This window comes from Emydura macquarii, unplaced genomic scaffold, assembly GCF_026122565.2.
Source record: "Emydura macquarii macquarii isolate MOO-44397 ecotype Brisbane River unplaced genomic scaffold, CSIRO-AGI_Emac_v2 contig_1551, whole genome shotgun sequence".
Classification (NCBI taxonomy): Eukaryota; Metazoa; Chordata; order Testudines; family Chelidae; genus Emydura; species Emydura macquarii.
Window position 1 is genome coordinate 17,907,637 of NW_027131688.1, and position 22,134 is coordinate 17,929,770.

Here is a 22,134-nt window from a genome sequence, read left to right on the forward strand (position 1 = left end):
CAAGTTTTAACCCTTTATGTACAGTGTAGAGCCAAAGCTGTGCAAAGACTGGAAAATGAACATTGCACTGGAGATCTCCACAGGGCTCAGGGAATGAAATCTCTGACTCCACAAAGGGGCTGTGCTGTAGTTTGGTGCTACTCAGCCTTGTGGCTGCAGAAGCAACCAACCACCAATTCTGCAGATCCTCCTCTTTCTCTGTTAATATTACTCTCTTTTAAATTGGGTGTAAATGGCTTTTCTTTTCTTTGCACAGCAATAAGCCCTTTGATATCAAACCTGGAAATTAATGCCATTGTTTTTTATATATTTTTGCTTTATCTATCAAAATATATTGTTGTTATAAAATCAATTTAAAAATCATCCATAGAAGTCTGAAGATATCAGAATTGTGCTGCCTTTCTGGTATTTTCAAGTTAATATCTGAAGCTAAGCCAGCTCCAAGCTCAGTCAGGAAATCCTGATTACAGCTTCCTGTTTATCAGTGTTTTGCTCTTAAAGTATCCCTTCCTCCCCACCTGTGCTGCACAGATCTGCAGAGAAGACGTGCTTAGCACAAATCCAAACAAGTGCATCTGAAAAGCATAAAGTCTCATTGTTGTGCATTAAGCTGAAAAGTCTGGATTTATTAAAATAACCTCTCATCTTTAACTGCAATATAGTACAGGGAGAATAAACTCTTTCCATAAACCAGAAAGTGCCTGTTATTGTGTAAACATCTTTAGTTATAAAAAGAAGGGAATAAATATCCAAAAAATATGCTATGTAAATGGGAAGAGAACAAACAGAGAGGACAAAATGGTCCCATTATACTGATGATGTGATAAATGTGCTAACACAGATCACATCAATGAGATGTTATAAATGGACCGTCTTTCCATATTTTCCATGAAGTACCAGCAGTTTTTTAAATCCATTTAGCTAAAGAGCTCCTCGTTTTCCTTTTATCTCCTGAGCACAAGGGCAGATTAGCAGGTAAAAGATCTAATCAGTGGGTGATGCATGACGGATTAACAGACAGTACATATTTTTCATGTCCTCTAAGGAGAAGAAAATTGAGCTGTGTTGGCTGGATCAAGGAGAATTCCCTGTGAAAGGAGACAATATACCAGGTTTAGTTCTGCCTTGTTCTGCATGGAGAAAGGAGAGGAGCCTCATCTCTTCCTTCCTGGCCCTCACAGTGTAGACCCCGGCGGGATGAGGACAATACTGCTTCCTAGGTGCCGGACAGAGCAGGGTTAGTGCATCTAGCCGAGCAAGGTGGCTCCACGGCCCACATTCCATGCTGCTAGTGACTGGCACCAGGTATTTGGGGATGTAAGCAACACTCTACAGGGGGCTCCACTTGAGCTCTAGGAAGCATTCTACTGGTATCTCTGCCTTTCCCGACCACTTCTAGCCAGCTGGGCCAGCCTCAGGATATTCCCATTCTGAGAGTAAATGCAGTTGTGGTGGTCTCATGTCTCGCTCCGTATGGCCGGTTAGGCCCGTGTGCAAGAGGGAGCTCACAGGGGACGTGTCAGTGCAGAAATACTCTGCTAAGATGTAAAGAGCGTAGCTGTCCTAGTGTCCCTACTCCTGCGTGTATCGAGGATAGTGATGTTCATGGTGCCAGACGTTCTTCTGAGCAGTGGGGCTCTGCAAATCCATTAGGCCATGCTGTGTGCTCTGAGTCCAACCAACCCAGTTTGTTGAACCAACTGCCCGTTGTTCTCCCCTACTGACTCAGACTTAGTTGCCTGGAAGGAAATCCTTTATGTCCTGTGCTAATTAAACGTTCTCCTTAATACGAACCAGTGACTCACAGGGAGTTTATTCGTCACTGTCTATGGGAGGTAACTGGGGGAGAGAGAGGAGTAAACATTTCCTTCTGGTTCTGAGCTTGGGTTGGGGAGACTGGAGCTGCCTAGCAGAGGATCCACTCTGAGTCATTACGGGTCTCACTCATGGCGTGAGGGATGTAACAGCTGAGTAAAGCCACCTAGAAGGGCAGCTGGCAGCCAGCCTCTAGAAACTGAAGGGGATGGGACGTTGTAGGCTGAACTTGGTCTATTTGTTTCTTGGTCCTGATTCGTTCCCTGAACGCAGGGTCTGAACCTCCCATGACAGAAAGTCTAACAGGAGTGTGGGTGCAGCGCCGTGAGCCACCCACAATCCACACAGCTGGGCACCTGGAGTTTGCTAGCACAGCACAACCTGGAGGGGTCCCTTAGGTGTAACATGATGCACTCTGCTGTTTTAACCCTCAGAGGCCCCTCCAGCACATCACTGGCTGGAAACACCATGGCTACAGGCGGCTCTAACTACCAGCCATGGCGACTGTCAGTCTGGGGTCTGTGAACCACAGGGGAGGAGGGGCCCAAACCATGTGCTCTGCTAAGGAAGCCGGGGCAGCACAGAGACCAGCACAGCCAGCCATGCTGCTTCCTCTGCTGGTGGAGAAGGAGCAGCTCTGCACTGAGATCTTTGACCTGTCTTGCCCGGTGGATTTCAACCCTAAGTGCTGCTTTTCCTGCCTGTGTTCCCTGCACTCCTGCTCCCTCTTGTTCCTAATTGAGAACAGTGACAGCTCCTCTTAAAGGCCCAGATCTTTCCTAATAAGGCCTCCTGCGCATATTTAGAGCAGTCAGAACACCGCTCTGTTAAAATGAATTTTAATTATATGGTTTCTTCTGTGCAAACCCTGTGCTCATCCAGCCACAGAAAAGAGGTTGAACCCTTTTATTTTTCAGCATGCCAGACTACTTAGTCACGTAAAGGAAAATAAATTATGGCTTTAAGCTTTCTGTAAACAACTTCCACAGGCATGATGGACCTGAATCTCCTCCCCCTCGATTTGGAGAAGTCTGGCTTCAACGTGGCTAGCTAACAGAGCTTTAAACGTGTTATCTTAACGGGGTTTTTCAACTGTGTTAAACTAGTTCTCTTGAATGAGTCAGGTTGCAAAGAGTGAGTGGATTTCCTGCTAGCTGATCTTGCTGGAGGCTCTAACACTGGCAGGGTCAAACCCATGGTACCTTAAGTGGGAGCGGGATACCAACTAGGCCACAAACCCAATATCCCATTCCAACCTACCTGTAGTGCAACCCAGGTACCCTTAATGGGTTACCAATAGGAGGGAGCTGCACACACTTGAGGTGGCTGGCCGTCTAGGTACTTACGCAAACCAAGAAACCAACAAAATGAACAAATGCGGCTCTACTTAGCCTTGGTGTTGGGAGAAGGAGAAGATGATGATGATTGAAGTAACACAATCAAATGAAGCACACACTTTTCCCCATTAAGACACACCCACCATAACTCAGTAAGACACAGCCTCCTTCCTTCTAACCCTAAAGGCCAAATATCTTGCTGCAATGTTTAAGGACCATAATCTAAAATCTCACTCAAATCCCAACAAACTATACCATACATCTGCTGTATATAACCTGATTCCTTCCTTTCCCAACGCCCTCAGCATTCATTCTCTCTCTCTCTCCATGAGAATTTAATCTATATGTAACAAGGTTTAAGGCAGCCAGCATTTCAAGAAGCAACTTGTTACAGTTAATGTTTTGATCCCCTGAAGAAAATAAATTGTTTGTTACCCAGCGACATAGAAAGTGCTTTTGTAACTTTCTAAGACAATTATATTAATTTTGCAGCAGGAAGCCGTTGCACAAACACCTATTCAAACTAGTGCCACAAAGCATCTTTGGTAGCATTTTTACTCCTTGCAAAGGACGACGGTGAAACTGGCAGAGAGGAGGGAATTCATGTCCAGGAGCTGAAGCCAAATCATGTTGCAGTCCTTTTCTTACACTGAAGCCAATCAGCTTCCTTTAAAAAAGCTGTGTAAATTTTCGCTTCCAAAGCTCCATCATTCTTGCTCCGTGCCAAAGCAACCTTTTGCTAATAAAGTCTTGATCCCTGAATGTGTCTGCAAGCTGCACTGTATCAGAAAGAGTGGCAGGATATCGGTGCTTATGATTATGTAAATATCAGTCTTATAAAGCTTCATATGAGAGAAAGCAAGTTCCTTTCATGTAAGCTACAGGAAGGGCTCAATTTTGCACTCCGATTCACATCTGAATGTCATTTAAATTCCTTTCTGCCTCATTCCTTTCTGTAAAATAATGCCTGCCATACAGGCATGTTGTTCTTGTTTACAATACCAGCACTACAACAGCACAGTTTCAGCTATGCTACTGTAGTGTAGACACTTGCTACAGCGACAGAAGGGTTTTTTCAGTCACTGTAGTAAATCCACCCCCTTCAGAGGTTGTACCTAGGTTAATGAGGCTTAGGTTGGGCTTCGCTTCGTCTCCCGGGGGTCTTAGGTTGACCCAAATTTTAGGTGTAGACCAGGTCTTAGAGTGCTTTGAGATCTTTGGATGAATAGCACTATTTACGTGCAGAGTATTATAGTGATGACGGCTGACTATGAAGCCATTTCTGGCATCTGCAGCTAGAAGAGGCATGTAAAAAATATCCAGGATTTAGACAATGACCCAATTAGTCAGATCATGAATATGGGATTCCTATAGTTACTTTTGTACACATGGGAGTCAGATTGATTTGGTACACTGTGGACGTTTATGCCAGCACCTCTTTTGTAGTCTAGTCAGCAGCTGCAGAAATTAATATCTAATTTTAAAAGAAAAAGTTTCTAGCCCCTTGTGGCTGCAAATAAAACTCTCCAAAATGTGAGCAGGTGTAGCTGGAGAGAGTCTGAACCAATAGCACTTAAAGGCATGGAATGCATCCATTCATTTCATTGCAAGGTGTTAGCTGAAGCCTAATGATTATTTAAATATGAACACTAACTATTTCACTATTTATCATTTTAGCAAAAGCCTCCAGCTATTCTGGGACAATGGACTGTGGCTGTAGTTTGAGTGACATTTTTTCTTCCCCCAGTCTGACCCATCCCACTGAATGATAAAAGTAAAAAATTGGAGCATAATATAAATTCTGCTGATCTCATACTGCAAACATCTTCCTAACATTTCATGAAGGGCCAAAACCACAGCTGGTGTAAACTGACTTTAGGCCTCAACAGAAATACATCAATTTACACTTGCTGAGGAGCTGACCCTTTGGGCTAAATTCAGCCTATCTTAACCAGAGTTGAATTTGGCCCAGGCACTCTCTAAGCAGGGCAGTTTCACCCTTATAATTCAGGGAAATGACTTTGCAAAGTATTTCATCCTGCCATAGGAAACAGTCTGAGGCTTTATTTATACAACACAGGAAAAATGTTAATCCATGATGGATTTCACATCAGTAAATGTATTTTCGTTTTATGTTAGGCTCATTTCAGAGGTGTAATCCACAAATCCTGACAATGTTGACTGCTGAGCCGATTCTTAAAGCAGAATTAGTTTCACAGTAGATTATGTTGACAAAAAAAATGCACAGAAAGGAAAATTGACGTTGCAAATTCCATCTCTCACTTCTGCAAGAGAAATTTAAAGGGATATCAGCTACCAGGAGACCTCATTTTAATTCTGAATTGGTGTGATCATGCCAAAACCATTTGTGTTCATGCATGGAGGAGAACAAATTAATCCAAAAGCTCCATGGCTGTTGACATACTGCCACTGGCTTGCAAATTTCTCTCCCCCTGCACCAGGAGCACATATCCAGTGAAGGGACGCGCAGGGGACAGGGGTAAGGAACAAGAAAACAATCAGAGGTTAAAAATTGACCCCAAGCCTGTGGCTCATCAGTCAGACATGTTCCATTCTCGTGTCTCCAACACTGCCAGTATGACTGATGGCTGCCAGTACACTGACTATGCTCCGTCTCCTGTGATGAGTCACCAACCCTGGTTTAATAATAGAAGCTTCAAGCAACATCCATTGTGAACATGATTTTAATCTGTGATGGAAAAGTAGCATGCTCCTCTCACCTGCATACCTTACACCCCAATCCTCCCCCCCCCCCCCCTTTTTTTTTTTTTTTTTTTTTTTTACATGTATTGCCTGTTTAAAAGACACGGAAATTCCCACACTGGTCTACACTTAAAAATTAGTTTGAAAAATGAAAAATGTCACACCCCTGAACTCCATAGTTAGGTCGACCTAACTAACCCCTGGTGTTGTCATGGCTAGGTTGAAGACGGAATTCTTCCATCGACCTAGCTACTGATACTCGGAGAGATGGATTATCTGCACCGACAGAAAAACCACTTCTGTCAATGTAAGAAGAATCTACACTACAGTGGCACCGCCGCAGCACCGTAGCTGTGCCACTGCAACAGCTGTAGTGTAGACATGGCCTGAGTTATCTTAAGTTAAGGTTGCTCAAGTGATCTTCCTCTCAGCACAGTCACTTAGGGCTGGTCGACACTTAAAAGTTTTGCTGCATAGCTATGTCAATTAGGATATTGGAAAAGGGACACCCCCAACTGACATAGCTGTGGCAGCAAAGCCCTACAGTAGATGCAGTTATACTTGTAAAAAAGTCTCATTGTTCAGGGAAACAGTATATGCTACACTGGGAAAAGAACTCTTCTGACAGTATATAAGGTATGTCTCCACTCGCAGGGTTTGCCGATATAGCAAAACTGGTATAGCTATACTGGCAACCCCCACTATAGTGTAGACAAAGCTGAACAGTCAAAGCCGTCTACTGTCCTCTATTAAATCACTCCCTAAAACTCCCCTTTGCCGTGATGCCTACAAAAATCTCAACAAGGGTGAGGCAGCTGGTGTGCTGTGACCACCGCTTATGGAACCGCTTATGGAACCGACCACCGCTTATGGAACCACCTCCTTGCTACTCCCTCTGTCTGCTCTCGTTCGTCTCTTGTTGTACACTTGATTTCCAAGCTCTTGGGGGCAAGCACCATTTTTCTGTGTTTGCACGCTGCCTAGCACAATGGGGCCATGATTCTTGACTGGGGTCCCTGAATAAATACTAATAAGAGTAGTCAAAGAGAGCACCTGTTGAGGCAACATTGAAATCCAAACCCAATTCAATTCACTGGTCTTGCATCATAACAGCTACCTGAACTTAGGCACTCCTTAGCTCCACAATATTTATTGTTAGTAGTAGTAGTATTTATTAGTATTATTTTAGAGTCTAGGATCCCTAATCCTGGATCATGACCCCATTGTGCGAAGGGTTGTACAAACATAATAAAAAGACAGTCCCTGCCCAAGGGGCTTGCAATTTAAATACAAGACAAGTGACAACAGATGGAAATAGAATATAAGGGAGTACAAGGCAACGATGAGACAATACTGGTCAGAATGGGAGGCAATAGTCTCCCAAGACGCACTGAGCCCATTGCTCAAAATCACACTAAATCCATGACCTTCTCAAGATTAACATTTCTTACAAGGCGACCCACTTCTGTTAAATTCAGTAACACTTTCCTGCTGTTGAAGAAAACCTCAGCTCAGAGGTAAATTGCCGCTGCCTTGGTTCCCCAACTCCACGGCTTGAGTAAAACTCCATCCATTCCCTGACACCGAGAAACGAGGCAGCTGAGCTGGGAGCAGCACCCTGTGTGACGCAGTTCAGAGTGCATTGTTTATAAGTGAAGAAACAAATCAGACTGATTTTAGATAGCCAGATATCAAAGCTAGAAAATACCCCATCTTCATTATTGCCTCACCCCTGTAGCACAGACTTCCCTGTCACAGGCCATTCCCTATCTGTCACCCAACCAACTACTCTAAGGAGTTTCCTGCCTCCTTGCTCTTTCGGTGGGAATGCTAGAAAAGAAGTGCAAGAGTTATGGTGCCAAGGAGAGCTCATTCCTTCCCTTCCTTGCAGGTAGCAGGAGTTGCACCCTCGCAGTTTCCCCTCCATGCACATTTGCAGAGAAGGCACTTCATTTGAAAATAGCCCCGCTAGCACCACCGCTGGCCCTAATGGTTTCAGAGTCATTGTTTCAATGCTCAGTCAGAGAAAAGAGTGCCATCTACTGAAGCAGCAAGATTACTTCCTGCAACACCCCGGTTTTTCCCTGGTGCTCTCTTAAACAAGTACTTACTCAGTCTGACCTGGTTTACCCCTTAAGAGCCATAATGAGTAGCATTCCTATGGCATTGCTAAGGATTGGGTAGCTTGCTACAGAGAGGTTTAGGGAGATGTATATTACTTCTGTAACTCTCTAACTCCAATCTGGGCAAGTATTTGACAGCAGGTCAGTCCTCTGCATAGAACACCCATGTTGCATCTGCTGAGTTATTAGGTCTGTGCCAGCTGGAAATGTGCTATGCATCTAGTTTCTAAAATTCTTAACACTCAACCTACAAGAGCCATCTAAACCACTTGGACAGTGCTGGTTAGTCATGTAAATCTACAGTGGCAAGAAAACACTGATTGCTATAATTAGAAATAATCCAATTTTTAAAGGCAAAATTGGCTTATTTATATGTAATTAGTTTATCTCAGGTCATGTATCCATTGTGTAAGTGGACAACACAGTAAATTAGGGAGGCAACAGTGGAGATCCCACAGTTAAAGAAGTACCAGGATTTTTGTTTAAAGCAAGATTAAAATCTCTCTGTTTCACACATTGATGATTGAATTAAATTACCAAAGCCTACCGTAATTAGTGTTTAGAGAGCAAATACATTTTCTTCAAGGGCTTTTGGAAAAAATATTTGCTAACTTTTCCAGAGAAAACAATTAGAAATGAGTCACTATTGAAATGTATCCCTGCGTGTCTCACATTTTTGACTAAATAACCTCAAGCTCATAAATTTCACACACACACACACACACACAGATCCATTGTCATCATCACATCAGGGGGAAGGAGATCTGTAACCGGCAATTTGCCTGAAAAACAGTTTAAGCAGCCTACAGTCAGGCCTGATCTACACCTAAAAGCTTAGATCGACCTATCTATGAAAATGTTACATCTGAGCGCAGTACTTAGGTCAACCTAACCCCTGGTGTAGACGAAAGGATTCTTCTGTCAGCCTAACTACATCAACGGAAAAATCCCTTTCCATTGATGTAGGAAGCATCTATACTACAGTGCTACAGACTGATATGGGAGAACTGAAGGCGCTAAGGGTGTGTCTATGTGTATGTCTGTGCTACAAGCCTACAATGGCACAGCTACAGCGCTACAACTAGACCACTGTCGCGATATAGTGTAGACACTTACTACAGCGACAGCACGGCTGTTCCATTGCTGGAGCAAATCCACCTCCTCGAGGGGCAGTAACTAGGTCAGTGGAAGAATTCCTCCAATCGACCTGGCTGCGTCTACAGTGGGAGCTAGGTTGCCCTAACTGGAAAAGGAAGCCTGAAGGAGGAACATAGACGGGCTGTAAAGCCAGTTCTTCTCTGTTCCACCTACTGAATCTCTCTACCTGCTTTCACTTCCTTTGGAGATAGAACCCATGGAAAGCAAGGAGATTCTGACCTATGTATGTGCTTGTACCTTGGTAACATGACAACCCTCTCTTCACAATCATTTCTCCTGCCACCTTTGGGTAAACTAACTCTGTATGTAAGGAACAGTAGAAGAACAAATTGGGAAAATTCTTTATCTGATGGATAATTAGGACTAAATAAATTACAGTGGCTTTACTGCTGCCAGAACGTGCATGGACATTCATACAGAGAATAAGCCACTCCCCAAACATCACTATGAACAAAAAAAATATTTGTATGGATGTTCACAAATGAAAGGGGCACAAAGAGAATGGAGCCAAATAGCCACTCACAATTTGAATGAATATTTATGGACATTATATTGAATCAGATCTGTCGGTTATCTTACTTATAGTAAGTGGCTTAATTACACACGCCCTCTGAATACACACTTCCTGTTCAAACAAGAATGCCATGACACACCTGTTCTTTGAAGTGACTGGATGGATCCTTTCTCTTTTCCATCCACTTTATTGTTTGCAGTGCTGTTGTAGCTGTGTCGGTCCCAGGATATTAGAGAGACAAGATGTGAGGTAATATCTGTTATTGAACCAAATTCTGTTAGTGAAAGACACAAACTTTTGAGCTTACACAGACCTGAAAAAGAGCTCTGTGTAAGCTCAAAAGCATGTCTCTTTCAACAGAATTTGGTGCAATAAAAGTTATTTCCTCATCCACCTTGTCTGTTGAATGCACTTAATTGGAAGTTTTGTTTGCATAAGAACATTATGAAGAGTAGCTACTGAGCATGCTCAGCTGCTAATTTTAAAAGTGAAGCATCTGAGCTGTTTAAAAACATTTCTTTTATAAAGTAGAAAAGGAGTTTAGTATGGCTTAGAAACTAATCCCCTCCAAAAAGATTTTTAAATTAATCCAATTACTTTCTCTAGAGCAAAATGGAAAAGTTTGAAGCCAGTTTAAAAAACTTATTTATGTTGCAGTTCTGTAATTCTAAAACATCTTGGCCAATTTTAACTCTTCCACTGCTCTGCTCCAGAATTTATATCAATGGGGGATCAATTATTTCAGATATCAGTTTTGTGGGGGAACTCCTAGAATTGTGTATCTCAAACCATTTTTAAACAATCTAACCCAATGTTTTGTAACTGAGGTGATAGGCAGGGTGGATTGAAAGCAAAGTGGTTTATGAGTAATTTTTATGTTCAAGCTGGAAGCAAAATGTCTGCTATAAATATTGTTTAAAGTTATATACAGTGTGTTTCTATTAGTAATAATAACATCTTGCTCTTCCATAGTGCCTTCTATGCAAGGATCTCAAGCACTTCATAAACAGTTTGTTGGCATTAAGTTTTATTATACTCTGTCTTTGCAAATAAACTGAAAAGCGGAAAAGTTACCTTAGCCAGATCCTCAGCTGGTGTAAACAGGCAAAGCTCCATTGCTATTGTGGAGAAACAAAATGAATTCTTTGCATTGGTCTTCCCAGCTGAGGATGTGAGGGATTCCCAAACCTGAACCCTTTTTTTTAGGTGACAAATCTGTGTAAATGTCCCAGATTGAGGTGTCATTAGAAGAGGTTTTGGAACAAATTGATAAATTAAACAGTAACAAGTCATCGGGACCAGATGGAATCCACCCAAGAATTCTGAAGGAACTCAAATATGAAATTGCAGAACTATTAACTGTGGTATGTAACCTATCATTTAAATCAAGTTCTGCACCAAATGACTGGAGAATAGTTAATGTGACACCAATTTTTTTAAAAGGCTCCAGAGGTATCCTGACAATTACAGGCCAGTAAACCTAACTTCAATACCAGGCAAACTGGTTGAAACTATAGTAAAGAACAGAATTATCAAACACATAGATGAATATGATTTGTTGGGGAAAAGTCAACATGGTTTTTGTAAAGGGAAATCGTGCTTCACCAATCTACTAGAATTCTTTGAGGGGTCAACAAGCATGTGGACAAGGGTAATCCAGTGGATATAATGTACTTAGATTTTCAGAAAGTCTTTGACAAGGTCCCTCACCAAAAGCTCTTAAGCAAAGTAAGCAGTCGTGGGATAAGAGGGAAGGTCCTCTCCTGGATCAGTAACTGGTTAAAAGATAGGAAACAAAGGTTAGGAATAAATGGTCAGTTTTCAGAATGGAGAGAGGTAAATAGTGGTGTCCCCTAGAGGTCTAGGATACTGGGCTAAATGGATGACTCAGCACGGCCGTTCTTACTGAAGTCTAAGAAGCTGCACCACTTTACACCAGCTAAGTAGCTATCTCTCTCTCTGTCTGGCCTAGTATATAGAAAACACAAGACTTGTCCAATATCTTTAAATGAATAAATAGAATGACATGTTTTATTAAAGCAGTACAGCTCTATACATATGAATTGCTCCAATGCTTTCTTAGGAGTGTACCCAGAACAGTTTTGGGCTTGTTGACTTCCTAGTCAATTTGGGAAAATTTAAGTCACTTGGCCATGTGATAGAGCCCCTCTCACTCTCTTAAGGTATGTCTGCAGTGCAATTAGACACCTGCACCTGACCCAGGCCAACTGACTCAGGATAGCGGAGCTTGGGCTAAGGGGCTGTTTAATTACAGGAGCCTGGAATCTAGGACCATGTGAGGTGGGAGGGTCCCAGAGTCCAGGCTGCAGCCTGAGCCCGAACGTCTATACCACAGTTAAATAGCCCTGCAGCCTAAGCCCCGCAAGCCCGAGTCAGCTGGTCCTGGCCATCCGCAGGTGTCTAACTGCAGTGTAAACATACCCTTATGGTATAGACCTTATGGGCCGCATTTAGCATTCAGTTACAGTAGTGTAAATCCAATGTATCTCCAATATCTAGATGGAAATAACAGTAACATTTGAGAAGAGTAGAATTTGTCCCCAGACTTTCAAAAGCAGCAAGTGGATAAACACGAAACAGTTAAATATTGGACATTTTGTTCTGTCGTTTGGAGTCTGGGGTCCATTCTTGTATAAGCAAATGCTGAGCGCTAACTCCTGTCATCTTCAATGGGACCAGGTTTTGGCCCTTAGGAAATCATTGTAATTGAAGGAAATGGAGTAATTCAGCCTCGCTACTTATAGAAACTGCAACTGAATGAGCTTAAAGTCACACTTCCATGATTAAAATGATTTAGCTGGTTCTGTTCTATAACATTAGGTGCATTTATTCCTGCAGTTCAGCCCAGTAGAAGGTTTGATTCAGTGCCCATCTGTGTGTTAGGTCATATGAACAAGGTAAGTCAATGTTTGCTTCACAATATCTTAGTGTGACTCACTAACATCCTGCATAAATATTACAATCTACTTTTCTTACTCCCAACAAGCTTTTTATTCCCACTGTGTCTACATTCTAGATGTGGTTGAGACTTAAACCAATGATTTCCAAAGTTTTTAATGGCAGAAGTAATTAATCTAATTGATGGAGTGATTATTTTTTGGCAGCTGTTAGCCATTTTTGATCTAAGAATACACAAAGGTACAGACTGTAGAGCATTCGCAATGGTGAGCAATTACTCACACAGACAATCCTCTGGAAATCAATAGCAGTACTCACTCAAGTGCTCAACAATCTGAGCAAAAACTCCACAATCTGGCCCAGAAAGCACCTGGAATCTCTGGCTATTTTATTTATGTAGCACCTATAATTTATTATAAACTGCTGGACGGACCTCAGTGCAGTTTTGAGCTGCAGCACTATATGTTGGCTGAAAAACACAATCCACATCCGGACTGTAAACGCTTTGAGGCAGGAACATCTTTTTGTTATCTTTATTCAGTCTAGGGATGTAAAATACTTAATGTTTAACCGTTTACCGTTAAGCATTAGTCTATTTAGACTAATTAAGATTAATACTTATCGGTTAACCAGCGGTGCGGGGATTAACCGGCAGTGCGGGCTCTCCGTCTCCATGGTAATGGTCTCAGGGCATGGTGGAGGTGCCCGCACTGCTGCTGCTGCCCAAGGAGGCCGCAGTCCTGGTGCAGGCGGTGTGCAGTGCTCTGCTGAGGAACACCGGGGACCACGGGTCCAAGATGGGGATCCCCCGCAGAGCTGGGGTGACGGCATTACCTGGGGGCTGAAGGGAGGAGGCGGGTGTGGGGGACACACAAAATTATATCGGTTAAACGGTTAACTGATATAATTTTAATAGTTTAAACGGTTACTTTTTGTAACCGATATTTATATCTTTAATTCAGTCCCTAGCACAAGGGGCTCCTGGCCATGACTAATCACTAAGCAGTGTTATATTAGATTGTATTAGATTGGTGGAGTTCTGTTAGATGTGTGGAAGTCTTATGGAGTAGCTACCACCCAAAAACCTGCATTTTACAATAGAAACTGTGACAGAGAATGGCAGGCACCTCTCTAGAAGAGTCAATTAATTCAGGGAAGCCTTATGGCCTGTGTTATACAGGATGTCAGATTAGATGATTACAGTGATCCCATTGCTTTATAATCTATGAATGACTATCACATTGCTGAAGTAACACCAGAAAAGTACAATTCCATTGACTGGCTCCTATAATGAGGTTTTGAATGAGAAACTAAAGTGGGAGTGGAGGTTGCTGGGTATGATTAAATAAAGATGGTGTATACAGCCATTGGAGAACAAGAGGTCCATGCTTACAGGAGAGAAAGCTACTGCTAACTGAAAGCAAAATAGCTTCTGATAATTAACATTAGGAAAAAAAAAAAACCTAGAAGATGACAGTTCACATAGATGAAGTAGTGGTCTGGGAATCAGATGTAAGGCAAAGAGGCCTAGACTGATGGGGGTATCATGGCCTTCTGGAAGATAACATTTTGGTTTGGATCAGATAGGGAAAGATGCCTGATTCTCCAGTGCTCTGCACCTTCCGGGGTCATTTATACCTGTGAAAAATGGGTGTAAAATACTACCCAAGCAGGACCTGTCTATACACAGAGGTGCACTAGTTCAACTGAAGGTGTGATTTTAAATTAATCTAGTTAAACCAGTGCAAAAGCAGTTTAACTAACTCAGTTGAATTAAACAGGGTCAAGTTGGTGTGTAGACAAGCCTCTGAATGGTAGTTTTTTACTGCCACCATGCACTATTGTAAATGACTACGCAAAGGCAATGGATAGTCAGGCCTTCTGGGTGCAGAACTATAGAAGAAAATCTATTTACAAAATGAAACTATCTTGCATAGATAAGCCTATGTTTCCATCTGGAGGCTCTAACAAATGATGATGCAAATGTTTTCTTCATACAGAAAATACAACATATTCCTTTTTGGGGTGGATGTGCATGACTTGATAGAAGAGAACGACATCCAAAGGGATAAGGAGAAGACAGCTTGCAGATAGATAAAACCAACATGGAATAAGAAGCACAGGGAGAGAAACCTTGTTAAAAATAATTCAGTTTAATTGCCAGTGGATGGAGTGTAATGAAGTTACTTCCCAGCTATATCAAGACAAACAGACCTGGCTCAGCTAAGTAAAAAACGATGTCATCTTCATTCATTTCCTTGGACAGCCAAGACGGCTGGGGCGTCTATGTGCAGCCTTGTGCTGGAATTGGTGCAGAGACACACGGCTGCATGTAGATGCACGGGAGGATTGTGCCTCAAGCCTTTAGGAAGATGCTGCCTGTGTGCGCTGGGAGCACAACTTAATTTGTGCCAGGGCTTGCCAGGGAGGAGCCCTGGCACCTTTAGACTTGCCGCGTCAATTATGAAAGTAAAAATATTGCTCATGCCCCAGTACCTAATTGCTTGAGCCCCAGCACCTCTTTCATTACAGATTAAGCACTAGCGGGGAGGTCTAATACAAAGGGGGGTGGTATGATTGCCCTACCTCCTCCCTGCCCCTTTGGAAGTGGTGTATGTTCCTAGGAGAACAGGAAGGAATTAGTCCCTTTGCTGCTCTGGCCACAAGGACTGTAATGTCTCTGGTTCTACCAAGAATGTGGGAAATCTACTTCCAGCCCTTCCAACTTGTGCAAGGGCCGTGGACAAGTCTTGCTCCGTATATTGAGTCTCCTGCCTTGCACACTATGGAGCTGGACTGCATTCTGCCTAACTCGCTTCTTGCGACTCCTATCCTTAGGCTTTGATGTCCTGGCTCACTAAAACATGGTTCAACTTTCCAAAGCCAGAAACACTCAAGTGAACAAAAATCCTGTGGTGGTCGGATGCTTTGAGATACTCATTGTTGCCCCTTCTCCTGACCCCAGTCTACTGTTCTGATAACAGCATTGCCCCTTTGCCAAGCAGTAGCAGACTCGACTGACAGGTTATTGGGCTCAGTACAAGGGTAACTAGGTGGGGATTAGGTGACCTGTGACGTGCTGGAGGTCAGACTAGGTGGTCTGGTGGACCTTTCTGGCCTGAAGCTCCATGGCTATGTCTATTCCACGGGTGCTAAAGCCACACAGCTACAGTGCTGCAGCTGTGCTGTTGTGGCGCCTAAAGCCTTGTCTACACTCGCGGCTATGCCAGCAAAACTTTGTTGCTCTGGGGTGTGAAAAAAAAAACACTCCCCTGAGCGATACAAGTTTTGCCGGCAAAAGTGTGAGTGTGGACTGCGCTATGTCAGTGGGAGACACTCTGCCACCACAACAGCCAATGCTCGTTTATGTGGTTTTATTATGTGGTTTTATTATAACACGGCTACACTCATGCTTATGCCAGCAAAAATTATATCACTCAGGAGGGGAGGTTTTTACACCCCTGAGCAACAAAGTTTTGCCGGCATAACCACGAGTGTAGACAAACCCATTTCGTAGACTCTTCCTACAATGACAGAAGGGGTTTTTCTGTCAATGCAGGAGCTCCACCTCCCTAAACGGCAAGCTAGGTTGACAGAATTCTTCTATAGACCTAACTCCACCTCCACCGGGGAGTAGCTTGGCTTAACAACAGCACTCAGCTGGGTTAATTTTTCACACCCCTGAGTTCCATACCTATTGTGACCTAACTTTTAAGTGTCGATCAGGCCCATGACCCTAATCGGACACCAAAGCAGAGAACAAACTCTTCATCTGCTGGCATAGTTCCCTCTACACAGAACTTTATATATATAACCCAAAAACTAACACCACCAAAAGCATGTCTTCTAAGACTAAAAATGTGCTCATGTACTAAGACAAAAAACTTGGGAGATGATCTTTAGCAGTGACACCTGTCATAACTATAACCACAATGAGTGGAACATACCTGGGACCCTTTCAACCATACTTGGGACCCATACTTGGGAATCCTGGTCCCACTGAAATCAATGACGAAACTCCAATTGACTTCAGTGAGCCAGGATTTTATTCCTTGCATCCAATTCCTGCCCAGTATAACTCCATTGACTTTGTTGTCAGGCCCTCTATGCATTCACAGGCTTCCTAAGATCATTTAAAGTATATCATGAAATCCTATGTTTTCATTTATTTCTGACTTCAGTGTTTTGAAGCATTTCGAAATGTCAGGTAGGGTGCCAGGCTGTTAGAAACAGCTTCACTTGGAAACAATATTGATCATTGTATCAAATGGAAAAATTATCATACTGGTAATCAACAAAGATTAGTAAACTTTCTGTAGGGATAAAAGACTACGCTGACGAATCACAACTAATGTTCATCTGTCACATTATACAGCCAGTTATATGCAGCTACAATAACTCTTGCATATGCATGTGCTATGACTCAACAGCAGATGAATACATACACCCTCTTTGTACTTATTTCTACATTCAGTTCCATAAAATTGGCTACGCAGCCACAGTTGTCGACATCTGGAAGCAATTACGAAATTTGTATGTTATACAGCAGTCACTTTCCCAGGAAAAACAAATGGTGCCCAGCCTCTGATTAGAAACTTTACTTGCCTGGTTAACTCACACAAGTATTTGATGCACCTCTTTTACAAGATTCTTTTAATTGTTCCTTCATTAGTATTTTACCAGCACAGCTCCGAAACTGGAACAACTAGAACATGGCGTCAGAGCCCACGCCCAAATCCACAGCAGAACTAACAGAAACAATGCCAGCCAAATTAACTATAATCAATGGGATAATGTTAAGGGCAATAGGCCAAATCTCAACCTTACTGATTTGATCTAATCGTCTATGTAAGTATTTGCATGGCATTTTACACCATAGTATAGGAGGGCCTCCCAAGTATCTTAAAAAAGAAATGTTTGCAAAATCCATGTTGTACTTTGTGCTTTCAGTACTTTTTTATCCACCTTATAAGACAAAGTCAATGTTGGTACTACAGCACTTATAAGCATCCCTATTATACCATAAAACAGGAAAATAAACCTGAGTTCTATTTCTAGCTGTGAATTAGAGACATATAATAAAGTGGTGTGAAAGCGACAAGGAAAATACTTGGATAATGTTATAAGAATTAAGTGGTGAGTCCTTCCCCAAAGTTAGAAAGGTGTTAAATCACATTGTCAGACTACAGTTAGAATTTACAAAATATTTAACAATTTTACTCAATCAGGTAAAAAGTAATGCAGGACCATAAGTGTATCAAAAGCATGGATAATTCCTAGGCTCTGTGGTTTGTCAACACTGCAATAAACCATCTGTGGCTGGCCCACGTCAGCTGACTTAGGCACGTGGGGAGTGGGAGGTCTAGGGCTGCAGGGCTATAAAATTGCAGTGTAGACATTTGGGCTTGGGATATAGACTGGGCTTCACCCTCCCCTTAGCACGGTCCCAGACTCCCGCTTGAGCTGAATGTCTGCACTGCAATTGTATATTCCCGCAGCCTGAGCCCAGTGAGCCTAAGTCAGCAGGCATGGGTCAGCTGCAAGGGTTTTGTTGCAGTGTAGACATACCCTGCATGTGTGTATACGGTGGTCATAACTTGTGCTGTGTTGCTGTCAAACCTAATAAAATTAGGCAGGGACGGGTCTGTGCTGTATTTGAATGTTCAGACCTCCATGGGCCAGTTAGATGCCGCATAAAGTGGCATTGGTGATTCAGTAGATGGCAGTCTGTTCTGAATCGTTACTGATAGAAACCCATAAACACTTTCTGTAAGTACAGAGGTAGTAACCCTGGCAGTTGAACGGCAGCTCAGATAATTACATTCTGCCTCCTAAAACATCAGGGGAACTTTAACTGGATATGTTGTTTATTCCTGATCCATTGTGAAGCTATCAACGGCTCCCATCTTCTACACCAAAGGGGGCTCCATTATATAGTGGTGGAAGAAATCCTTCATCTATTAATGGTCATGTGAGACTTTAAAATTAATGTTTGTAAAGTGAGATCCTTTGATGAGTCTGATAGAACTATTAATTTATTACAAGACAGAAAAAAGTTTTCAGCTATCTTGATACATTTCTGCATACCATGTTTCTAGTTCTTATCTGACATCAACTACTTTGCCTCCGTATAATGGAAAATCAAGCCAACAAGGATCAAATAGGGTTGAGTCTGACTATTGAGAAACAGATGTCAGAGTCCTGGCAAATGCAGCAGGCCAAATTCATTCTTAGTGTAACTCCACTCACTTCAGTTCAGTTCCTTTACACCAGGAATGAATGTGGCCAACAGTGTGAAGCCTGAGTACTGTGCAAGCTACAAAATATTTTGTTTGATGTGCTTCTCAGATTGGGGTTTGCCCACCCAGAGGAGTTGTCACCTCAGGTCTCTTGGCATGTATGTATTCTCAGTCCAAGGAGCCTGTGGCAAGTGCCATGAGTCTCATAAAATGGGTATAACGCTGGGAATCAGAACCTCAAGCAGGATTTTGGAGAGTTTCTCCTGCCTGAGACTATAGTTAGGATGTCAAGAGAATACCTTGATATTCCTCATGGCTCTGGAACTCATCTTAGGTTGTTGATGATCTGATGAAGTTATCCCTTCAGAAGCTAGGATGTCAGCAAAAACATCCTGGGAAATGGCAATGTGGGGGTGGTGGTGGGGATGTGTATGTGCACACGCGGGAATGGGTGGGGCAGGATATGGGAAAGCTGCACTGAAAAATGCCAGACAGGATACATTATTTCAAAAACAATTTTTGAAAGCATGGTGTTGATATGGTATGTCTCTGGAGCTAGCACAGAAAGCAGAAGATGAAACTTCCCTATATTCCACAACCAATGTGCCTCACCCTATTCCAGAAGGACCACATCTTTAGAGACAGCAAATCTGTCAGCCTATACATCCATTTAGCCGTTCATCTAAGACTGGCTCAAACAGCACCTACTAGTGTCATTTTTACTTTAGAAATGTTTCCAGGAAATCTGCCAACTGTGTTTTCGATCACAAAGTACAAAAAAAAATAAATAAAAAAAAATTCAGAGCAGCTTTTAAAGCATTCACAAATTAAATCCTACAGGTGATTGATTGCTCCCCACTTGGAAAATATTGCAAAACTGAGTTGTTTAATTTTAAATAACGTATGGCCTTTGCAATGACCCTGCTGTGCTGTACTCTAGAAAGTCAGTAATCCAGTATGAAGATCATAATAGTTCTGATTTAGCCTGCAGCACAGAATGAGTAAATTATGATAATATTTTAAAGCATGTAATTACATGATAGCCCATAACAGTGAATTACGGCATTTGTAAGGGGTAGATTCTGACACTTTACCTGAAATGAATGGGATCACCCGCAGGGTAATACCCCCTGGGTAAGGTGCCAGAATCTGGCCTTTCATATAGGAACATTTTACAAAATACAACTGCAAAAAAACCACCCCTGCCATACAAATTCAAGTCTAAAAATACTATTTTTTACACTGTATCTGATATTAAAAAAAAAGCAACAAAATCGGGGGGGGATTAACGCATAAAACTGACGGTACAGGCGAGCTACCAGTCAATCCGATTCTTTTTCTTTTATTTGGCACGCCACCCTGAATTAAGGAGGACGTGCCAGCCCGGATCTTTTTTACCCTCGACTCTGGAATTCTTTGCACAGCAGAGTGGGAGACAAGCAGACCTTTCACAATTCTCTCAAAAGAAAACAGAAATCCCAGCGGACTGCATCGCTCGGATGAGAATCCGGCAGGGCGTACTGCAGGGAACCGTGCTGCCTCCACCGGGCGCCGCCGCGCTGAACACGTGCGGAGCTCCTGTGCGTCTGCCCAGAACCCAGTCTGCAGCCCCAAGCCCTGGAAAACCCAAGTCACCGGCTCGCTAGCCACTTTCCGACCCCCCCTCCCCGTCTCTCGCAGCAGCAGCCCCCCAAGGTCTAGGGGGAAGAGGATGGTCTTACCCAGCTCTCCCTGCGCTGTTTTTCTCTCCTTCACAGCAGGCGGCTGCTGCTGGCCGGGAGTGCAAGGCTCATCGTCTCCCTGCTTCCAGTCCGTGCCCGGGGGGGTCCCGCCGGCGGGCGCGGGGCAGCTCTGGAGAGGCAGTCACAGAACTCACAGCCCAGCTGGTACCAGGCGCTGTGCTGGGCGATCGCCTCCGAGCCCTGCCCTGCCCTGCCCCTGCCCAGCCAGCGTCCCACGTGGAAGGAGCCCCACCCCGCCCGCCCCGCTCCTGCCGACGGGCCCCCAGCCCGGGCCCCGCACAGGGCGGGTCCTACCAGCCCAGCCCAGCCCAGCGTCAGCCGCTCCGGTCGCCGGGCACCTCCGGAGATGTGTGCAGGGAGCGCCGGGTGCCGGGCACCTCCCAGCCGCGGCTGCGGCTCCCCGCGCTGCGGCAAAACTGCGGTGCAAGGGCCTCGCTCGCAGCAGCTGGGAGAGAAGAGACCTCGGTCCCCCCCCTCCCCCGGGCCCGGGAACAGGAGAGGGAAGAGACAGGGAAAGGAGGGGGGAAGGGGAGGATGGGGGAAGGGGTGGACAGATGATGGGGAAAGGATAGATAAAGCCTGCTCCACAGGTGACAGAAAATGATGGGGAACTTGTGGCATCCACAGGGGTGTGGGCTGGGCAGCCAGTGTCTCCGCTTCCCTGGCCATTGCTGGGATATCCAGAGCTGCCACCTCACCAATGTTGTGTGAAGCAAACTCAGCAGAAGAGCCAAAGCAGTAGGATGGATTTCTTCTTGTCCTCCTTGCATCTACCATGCACGGGGCTGGTGCACCTATGGCCGTGTGTCTAGGGTAAAGTCTCCTCTTCCCGAGAGAGGTTTTGTTTTACTGATCAGTGTACTGCCTCTGTTGGGGCCTGCTTCTGAGCCAAAGGAGGTGAGACAGTGTGAACACAGCTTGATGTGCAGCAGAGAATTCCACTCCTGGATCCCTTTCCCTGAGGATTTACCTAGGCCCCTGCTCGAGAACTTCATCTCTCTGCCATCCATTCTGTTATTCTTGTTGATCACTTGAGATTGAGCAGAGGGAGACATGATCCCCAGCATAGTTGCTCTCGAGCTAATTGAGACCCTTGAAGGTTAAGGCCCTAAACCTGGGTCTGGTACTGAATGGGAGTCCAGTGAATGGTTCACGGCAGTGATCTGTTCCTCTCTACCTGTTCTGCATAAGACCTGGTTTTGAACCACAGCAATGCCCTTGTATCTTCCACAGTTATCCCAGGTATCACCTTGTCCATGTCTGAGAGGAATGAGTGGGATTTTTATGCTAGTCACAGATGGAAAAAGGCATTTCTGGTCCCTGCTGCAACCACGTCTTGTTGAATCTGGTGTGACTGCAGGACTGCATGCCACTTTGATAGTCAGTGGGCAGATGGATAAGGGTGAGCCATGATTCCCACAATCTTTCTCTTCCTCCCAGGTGCAATTGTCCACACCAGGGAGGAGCTGGCTGGCACCTATGTGCTTATCTACTACTCTGACACTGACTCACTATTCTTTTGGGCTCCCTCTGACTATGGGGCCTGGAGCCCTCTTTAATCTG

At 43.9% G+C, this 22,134-nt stretch overlaps 1 protein-coding gene across 2 annotated transcripts in view; it reads right to left on the bottom strand.

Annotated features, from left to right (window-relative positions):
- The window catches only part of LOC137157603 (inverted formin-2-like), a 33,720-nt gene extending 13,050 nt beyond the window's left edge, over positions 1–20,670 (bottom strand). For both annotated transcript variants that reach the window (XM_067554971.1, XM_067554972.1), the window contains exon 1: positions 20,551–20,670. The gene's annotated coding sequence lies outside the window, so the exon portion shown is untranslated. The remainder of the gene's footprint in view (positions 1–20,550) is intronic.
- Between the last annotated feature and the right edge of the window lie 1,464 nt (positions 20,671–22,134).